Source organism: Ovis aries, chromosome 3 (genome assembly GCF_016772045.2).
Source record: "Ovis aries strain OAR_USU_Benz2616 breed Rambouillet chromosome 3, ARS-UI_Ramb_v3.0, whole genome shotgun sequence".
NCBI lineage: Eukaryota > Metazoa > Chordata > Mammalia > Artiodactyla > Bovidae > Ovis > Ovis aries.
Window position 1 is genome coordinate 49,803,729 of NC_056056.1, and position 8,677 is coordinate 49,812,405.

The 8,677-nt window shown below is 37.4% G+C and overlaps 1 non-coding gene across 1 annotated transcript; it reads left to right on the plus strand.

Annotated features, from left to right (window-relative positions):
- The first annotated feature begins 8,168 nt into the window (after positions 1-8,168).
- LOC114114188 (U6 spliceosomal RNA) lies at positions 8,169-8,277 on the plus strand. The gene has a single exon (XR_003589025.1). It is a non-coding gene; the product is annotated as a U6 spliceosomal RNA (small nuclear RNA).
- The last annotated feature ends 400 nt before the right edge of the window (positions 8,278-8,677 follow it).

Here is an 8,677-nt window from a genome sequence, read left to right on the forward strand (position 1 = left end):
GTCCATGGGATTTTCCAGGCAAAAGTACTGGAGTGGGGTGCCATTGTCTTCTCCGAAGTGTTATGCTAGCTGGTGTAAAAGAAATGGAGAAAATTTTTATTTCTGTATATCTGTGTTTATTTTAAATGGAATATGAACTATTTTCCGCATGAAATTATGTTGGCTTATCCTTTGTGGAGAAGAAAATTAGTTATTTGGCAACTTTCTTAATTACTTTCATAATTATTGGCTATTTAAGGATTTTTATCAAAAAGTTTTCTCTATATTTCTAAAATATATTTCATGTAATTCAGATTTTGAAAAATGTTAGCCTAATTATAAAGCTCAATCTCTGTATTTATTCTAATTCATCAATAGTTGTTATTATAATTCTTTTCTCACTTATAATTTTCTGATTTTCCAATTTTCTGTGTTTTTATTCCATCCACATGCAATTTTTTAGTTAGATTAATTGGTGGCATATGTGCTTCACTTGTCTGTTAAAATTTTATTTTAGGACTTAGCTTTATATTTTTAATTAATTTATTTGTAGGACTAATTTCTCTTTCTTTTTTCTGTTCTTCCTCCTGTTTTATACAGGTTTTATTTTATCTTTTAATATGATCTCTTGAATCAATATTATAATTCATTTATATTCATTATCTTTTAGTAGGAAAACTCTTATCCTTATAAACTTTTCTCTATGTACAGCTTAGCCACAGTGTTTAAGCTTTTAGAATGATTTTAAGCATTGCTATCATTTTCTAAATATTCTGAAGTCACTGAAATGATTTAAGATTTAAGAATTATTTGGCATCTTCCTAAATTCCATATATATGTGTTAATATACTGTATTGGTGTTTTTCTTTCTGGCTTACTTCACTCTGTATAATCGGCTCCAGTTTCATCCATCTCATCAGAACTGATTCAAATGAATTCTTTTAACGGCTGAGTAATACTCCATTGTGTATATGTACCACAGCTTTCTTATCCATTCATTTGCTGATGGACATCTAGGTTGTTTCCATGTCCTGGCTATTATAAACAGTGCTGCGATGAACATTGGGGTACATGTGTCTCTTTCAATTCTGGTTTCCTCGGTGTGTATGCCTAGAAGTGGGATTGCTGGGTCATAAGGTATTTCTAACACATATATATGGAATTTAGGAAGATGGCAATGACGACCCTGTATGCAAGACAGGGAAAGAGACACAGATGTGTATAACGGACTTTTGGACTCAGAGGGAGAGGGAGAGGGTGGGATGATTTGGGAGAATGACATTCTAACATGTATACTATCATGTGAATTGAATCGCCAGTCTATGTCTGACGCAGGATGCAGCATGCTTGGGGCTGGTGCATGGGGATGACCCAGAAAGATGTTGTGGGGAGGGAGGTGGGAGGGGGGTTCATGTTTGGGAATGCATGTAAGAATTAAAGATTTTAAAATTTAAAAAATAAAAAACTAAAATACTAATATTGAAAAAATACAATTAAAATTTTATTTAAAAATACAAAAAAAAAAGAATTATTTGGGAGGCTTTTCATTTAAATGAAGTTTTTGTCTTTACTTTTAGAAGTTAATTGAATTTGGGTCACAGAGCAGGACATATTCAATATTTTTTTCTTTTAAGAATTGACAATTTCTTTGTGAATACTTATTATTTTTTTAATATAAATAGATAATGGAAGCTGATAAACAAAATATATTTTCTGTTGAAGATACAAAGTGCTTTCCCACTGAGGAAGAATTTTTATGAAGCCGAAATGTACTTCTTAGCAATTGAGAGTCTGTTTTTCCTTCCCTCAACACACACTTGCAAGTTGGACAACCCTTCATCAAAGCAGTGACAAAAAGAAAACTCAGAAAGAAAAAAAAAATCGCAGAAAAGTGCTGGAAAGATTTCTATGCATGATTGCAGAGTTTGTTTCTCAGTTTCAGAGAAAAGAATAGACCCATATAGTATACTTAATTACTTTGTTTCAAAATGAAGTTCATTAATTTGCAGAATCCACTCTAAGTTACTAATTAGGCAATTCTTACTACCGTACCCTGATGAAAAACAACCACCATCACACATTTCTATCTTGGGTGCTGGATGAGGCATTCAGAGCTTTGATTCCATTTTATAAACCCCAGTCAATAAATGAGATCAACATTAGCTGACGCTATTATACTAAGTTTATATTAGGACTAGTTAACTGAACTGACTCATGGAAAAATTGTCCTTATTTTTTTCCCTCTAGAAATCAATGTTTATTTTAAATTAATCAAAGTTCTCAGCATCTTTTTAGATTATTTCAATCACTTTTTAACTAGCTCGCATGCTTCTGCCCATGATTCTCATAGTCTCTTCTTAAAGAGAACTGGAATGATCCTTTCAACTAGAGAATTTATATTTTTTAGAAAAATTTATGCCTGTCTTCAATCTTTGCACTATTTACTACCTCTGTCTAAAATGATTTTCCCTCATATGACTACAAGCTTAACTTCCTCACTTTCTTAATGTCTTTGCACAATTTTTCTCTTTTCTATAAGGCCTAATTTGATCTCTTAATACTACTCTATTCTCTGATGCCAGCATTTCCAACCTTGCTTACTTTGTTCTCCTTTCCCATTTTTCTATAGCACCTTCTGACATATTATATGTATTTATGATTTGTTGGTTTATTCTCACTGCTTAAATATAAGCAGCAGGTCAGAGATCTTCACCCTTTTTGTTCATCAAGGTATCCCAAGCACTAGCCCAATTGCTTCTACATAATTTGCACTCCATACATATTTATCAAGTGTTTGATTAACAGTATGATTTTCAACTCATTTGTGCCTTTTTAAAACACAGTATTAAAAAAAAAGCAATCAAACTTACTACAATCATTTAAAAGTCTAAACACAAACATTTAAACATGCAAAGGAGGAATTAAACAAACACTAGTCTTATGATGGCTAGTGAAACATGTCATACATTTATCCACATGGAGGTGAGGGTATAAGGAACAGGGCGCCCATGAGCCCTATATGGGTTTGTGCTGAGCATGGAGAAGCCTTAGTACAGTGTGATAACCAAGTGTACAGTTTTATGGGAATAAGCATTCATGTGCCTGCATTTACAACGAACACATGAAAACACAACAGATCCAACAAGTCCTAATCAAGGGCATGTTTCTATCAATTCAGATTGATGCATGGAAATTTCAAGGAAATTTTTGTTCTGAGGGTTTCATAACACCAGTTTCTTCCAGGCACATTGGTAAACAGATTGTTTAAGTCCAATGTGTCAAAATACAGAAAATGATGCATCTGAATGTGTTTATTTTAAAATTAAAAACTGTCCAAAACATTAAAAAGAAACATGAATCAAATAATTGCACAACATTTTTTTCTAATTGCCTGAAATAATAATAGACATTATGATGTTTGCTGTCACTACAATTAGATAGGACTTTTAAGAATTTTTTCAATACCCATATTCTCTAAAGCTAATTTTAAATCTCAAGCAGTATATACATGTTCAACTCTGTAACTAGTGACTGTGTACTTGTGGCATGTCAGACAGAAGCAGCAGACACCAGAGTGTCCTACCGCCATTCTTCAAACTTCATGTGATCTGGCCAACTTCCAATGGCCAGGGTCTTTATCTTGATGCCTGGAGAGGTTTTATTTTTTTGTTTTTTTGTTTTTGTTTTTTTCCCTACATCTTAGGAAGACTCCTTTGTCTTCACCAGTAGATCATACACCAGTGTCTCTCAGGGAGCTAAGTATCCTGTCTCCCTCATCCTTGCAGAGATTTTAATGCCTATGTTTTAGGCATTTGTCAGTTTCCCCACAGGCTTAAAATAACACACCCTTTATCATTCACCTTGTTGTCTAAGTACTACTTGCTCATTGTTCTGTAAGTAGTTCCCGAATATCTTAAAAAAAAAAAAAAATAGTGCTCTCACACATATCCTTAAGTTATCAGATAATTAAGCTACAGCCAGCATGAAACACCACCAAGGGTTGATGATGATACATGGGACATTTCCAAAAGTACTTTTTCTGTCCAAATATGGCACATTATAATGAACTGTACACATTTTATTGATGTAAATGTACTGGATATATTCTTTTTTTCCATCTAAATATATTTTCATCCTTTTACATCTTATTCTATTTTGCTCCCAGTTTAGATCTCCATGGACTTGGCGGACTCCCTTGACCTCTGACTTCTGACAGGTTAGCCAATGGGAGGAACCTACAAGATATTAAGAGTAAAAGGTGAAAGGAGTTAGGGTATTCATTCTCTTGGTGTTTTTCCCCTTTTGGCATCATTATGGATTGGCTGCACTCTCTTCCACAGGCTACCCTTCTGTCATGCTGTTCTAACCAGCTAATCTTCCCCATTTGATGACCACTCTCCCTCGTTCTCCTTTAGATTCAGGTGTAATGGCTTCCTGGGGCTTTCCAGGTGGCTCAGTGGTAAAAAATTGGCCTGCCAATGCAGGAGACATGGATTCAATCCCTGGTAAGAAAGATCGCCTGGAAATGACAACCCATTCCCGTATTCTTGTCTGGGAGATACCACAGACAGAAGAAATTGGCAGGCTGGGCTACAGTCCATGGGGTCACAAAACAGCTGGACACAGACTTAGAGACTAATCAACATCAATAATAATGGTTCACTACTGTTACTAAGCCAGGGTGAAACATTTCTACTGTTGGTTGAGAATGTCATATGGAGATTTCTATGTATGCATATACTCAACTAAGGTATGTAGAAAACTCCATAGGGCATTCTCAACAAATGGACATGGAAATTGAGGTTGATCCTTGTGATTTCCTAAAATGTAGTGGAAAGCACTTTTACATAGGAGAAGAAGGGTTAGGGTCACTGGCAGAAGTTGCCCTGGGATGTGCAGTGTGTTGGCATAGGTTGTCTTGGAGGAAGTTGCCATTAGGCCTATCACAGAGACAGTAGACTTACCATAGAGACTACAGACTCTAGGACTGGGCTGCCTCAGGACAAACTACAGGGAGTGAGCATAGCCCTTTCCATTAGCAGAAAATTGGATTACAGATTTATTGAACTTAGCCCTCCCCACCAGAGAAAGACCCAGCTTTCCTCATAGAAGTCCCTCTCATTAGAAAGCTTGCACAAGCCTCTTAGTCCTATCCATCAGAGGGCAGACAGAATGAAAACCACAATCACAGAAAACTAACCAAAGTGATCACAATGATCACAATCTTCTATAACTCAATGAAACTATGACCCATGCCATGTAGGGCTACCTAAAACAGATGAGTCATGGTAGAGAATTCTGACAAAACGTGGTTCACTGGAAAAGGGAATGGCAAACCACTTCAGCATTATTGCCTTGAGAACTCCATCAGTTCATTTCAGTTCAGTTGCTTAGTCATGTCCAACTCTTTGTGACCCCATGAACTGCAGCACGCCAGGCCTCCCTGTCCATCACCATCTCCTGGAGTTCACTTAAACTCATGTCCATCAAGTCAGTGATGCCATCCAGCCATCTCATCCTCTGTCATCCCCTTCTCCTCCTGCCCCCAATCCCCCCCAGCATCAGAGTCTTTTCCAATGAGTCAACTCTTCGCATGAGGTGGCCAAAGTACTGGAGTTTCAGCTTTAGCATCATTCCTTCCAAAGAACACCCAGGACTGATCTCCTTTAGAATGGACTGGTTGGATCTCCTTGCAGTCCAAGGGACTGTCCAGAGTCTTCTCCAACACCACAGTTCAAAAGCATCAATTCTTCAGTGATCAGCTTTCTTCACAGTCCAACTCTCACATCCATACATGACTACTGGAAAAACCATAGCCTTGACTAGACAGACCTTTGTTGGCAAAGTAATGTCTCTGTTCCACCATGACACTGAAAGATGAATCCACAGGTCTATAGGTATCCAATACAGTATTAGGGAGGATCTGAAAAAAACAGCTCCAGAAAGAATAAAGAGGCTGAGCCAAAGCAGAAACACCAGTTGTGGATGTGTCTGGTGGTGAAAGTAAAATCCAATGCTGTAAAGAACAATATTGTACAGGAACCGTGAATATTAGGACCATGAATCAAGGTAATAACATGGAAGTGGTCAAACAGGAGAGAGCAAGATTAAACATTGACATTTTAGGAATTCTTGAAATAAAATGGGCAGCAATGGGCAAATTAAATTTGGATGACCACTATATATCCTACTGTGGGTAACAATCCCTTACAAGAAATGGAATAGCCCTCATAGTCAACCAAAGAGTCTGAAATGCAGTACTTGGGTGCAATCTCAAAAATGACAGAATGACCTTGGTTCATTGCCAAGGCAAATCATTCAACATCATAGTAATCCAAATCTATGCCCCAGCAATTAATGCCAAAGAAGCTGAAGTGGAATGGTTCTATGAAGACCTATAAGACCTTCTAGAACTAACACACACAGACACACAAAAAAAGTCCTTTAGACCTTTAGTCCTTTAGTCCAGGGGACTAAAAAGCAAAAGTAGAAAGTCAAGAGATACCTGAGTAACAGGCAAGTTTGGTCTTACAGTGCACAATGAAGCAAGGCAAAGGCTAACAGAGTTTTACCAAGAGAACACACTGGTCATAGCAAATACCCCCTTCCAACAACACAAGAGATGACTCTGCACATGGACATCTTCAGATAGTCAGTACTGAAATCAGATAGATTGTATTCTTTGCAGCTGAAGATGGAGAAGCTATATATAGACAGCAAAAGCAAGACTGGGTGCTGACCACCACTCAGATCATGAACTCCCTACTGTGAAATTCAGGCTTACATAGAAGAACTTAAGAAAAACCACTGGGCCATTCAGGTATGACCTAAATAAAATCCCTTATGATTATACAGTACAAGTGACAAACAGATTCAAAGGATTAGATCTGATGGACAGAGTACCTGAAGAACTGTGGACAGAGGTCCATAACATTGTAGAGGAGGTAGTGAACAAAACCATCCCCAAGAAAAAAATCAAGAAGGTGAGGACCTAACAAAAGCAGAAGATATTAAGAAGAGGTGGCAAGAATATACAGAACTACACCAAAAAAGGTAAATGACCCAGATAACCACAATGGTGTTGTCACTCATCTAGAGCCAGACATTCTGGAAAGTGAAGTCAAGAGGGTCTTACTTAGGAAGCATTACTATGAACAAAGTTAGTGGAGGTGATGGAATTCCCATTGAGCTGTGTCAAATCTTATAAGTTGTTGCTGTTCAAGTGCTGAACTCAACATGCCAGCAAATTGGGAGAACTCAGCAGTGGCCACAGGACTGGAAAAGGTCAGTTCTCATTCCAATCCCAAAGAAGGGCAATACCAAAGAATGTTCAAACTACTACACAATTACATCCATTCCACATTCTAGCAAGGTAATGCTCAAAATTCTTAAAGTTAGATTTCAACAATATGTGAACTGAGAAGTTCCATATGTACAAGTAAGATTAGAAAAAACAGAGGGGCCAGTGATCACATCAGTGGGCTCATAGAAAAAGAAGGAAACTCCAGAAAAACATCTACTTCTGCTTCATTGACTATGCTATAGCCTTTGACTATGTGGATCACAACAAACTGTGAAAAATCCTTAAAGAGATGGAAAACCATACCAGCTTATCTGCCTCCTAAGAAACCTGTATGCAGGTCAAGAAGCAACAGTTAGAACCAGACATGGAACAATAGATTGGTTCAAATTTGGGAAAAGAATACGTCAAGGCTGTATAGTGTCACCCTGCTTATTTAGCTTATATGCAGAGTATATCATGAGAAATGCTGGACTAGATGAAGCACAAGCTGGAATCAAGATTGCCAGGAAAAATATCAATAACCTCAGATATGCAGATGACACCACCCTTATGGCAGAAAGCAAAGAGGAGCCAAAGAGCTTCTTGATGAAGATGAAAAACTACAGTGAAAAAGCTGGTTTAAAACTCAGTATTTAAAAACTAAGATCATGCCATCAAGTCCCATCATTTCATAGCAAATAGATGGTGAAACAATATAAACAGGATAGACTTTTTATTTTCCTGGGCTCCAAAATCATTGTGAACAGATACTACAGCCATGAAATTAAAAGAAACTTTCTCCAAAATCACTGTGGATGGGGACTGCAGCCATGAAATTAAAAGATGCTTGCTCCTTAGAAGAAAAGCTATGACAAACCTAGACAACATATTAAAAAGCAGAGATATCATGCTTGCTTCAGCAGCACATATACTAAAAAATTGGAATGATACCAAGAAGTTTAGCATGCCCATTGTGCAAGGATGATATGCAAATTCATGAAGTCCATCATATTTTTAAACATAAAAGCTTTTGCACAATTAAGGAAACTGTAAGCAAGGTGAAAAGGCAGCCTTTAGAATAGGAGAAAATAATAGCCAATGAAACAACTGACAAAGAATTAATCTCCAAAATATACAAGTAGCTCACGTAGCTCCATACCAGAAAAATGAACAACCCAATCAAAAAGTGGGCAAAAGAACTAAACAGACATTTATCCGAAGAAGACATCAGTTCAGTTCAGTTCAATCGCTTAGTCGTGTCTGACTCTTTGTAACCCCATGAATTGCAGCACTCCAGGTCTCCTTGTCCATCACCATCTCCCAGAGTTCACTCAAACTCACATCCATTGAGTCGGTGATGCCATCCAGCCATCTCATCCTCTGTTGTCCCCTTCTCCTCCTGCCTCTAATCCCTCC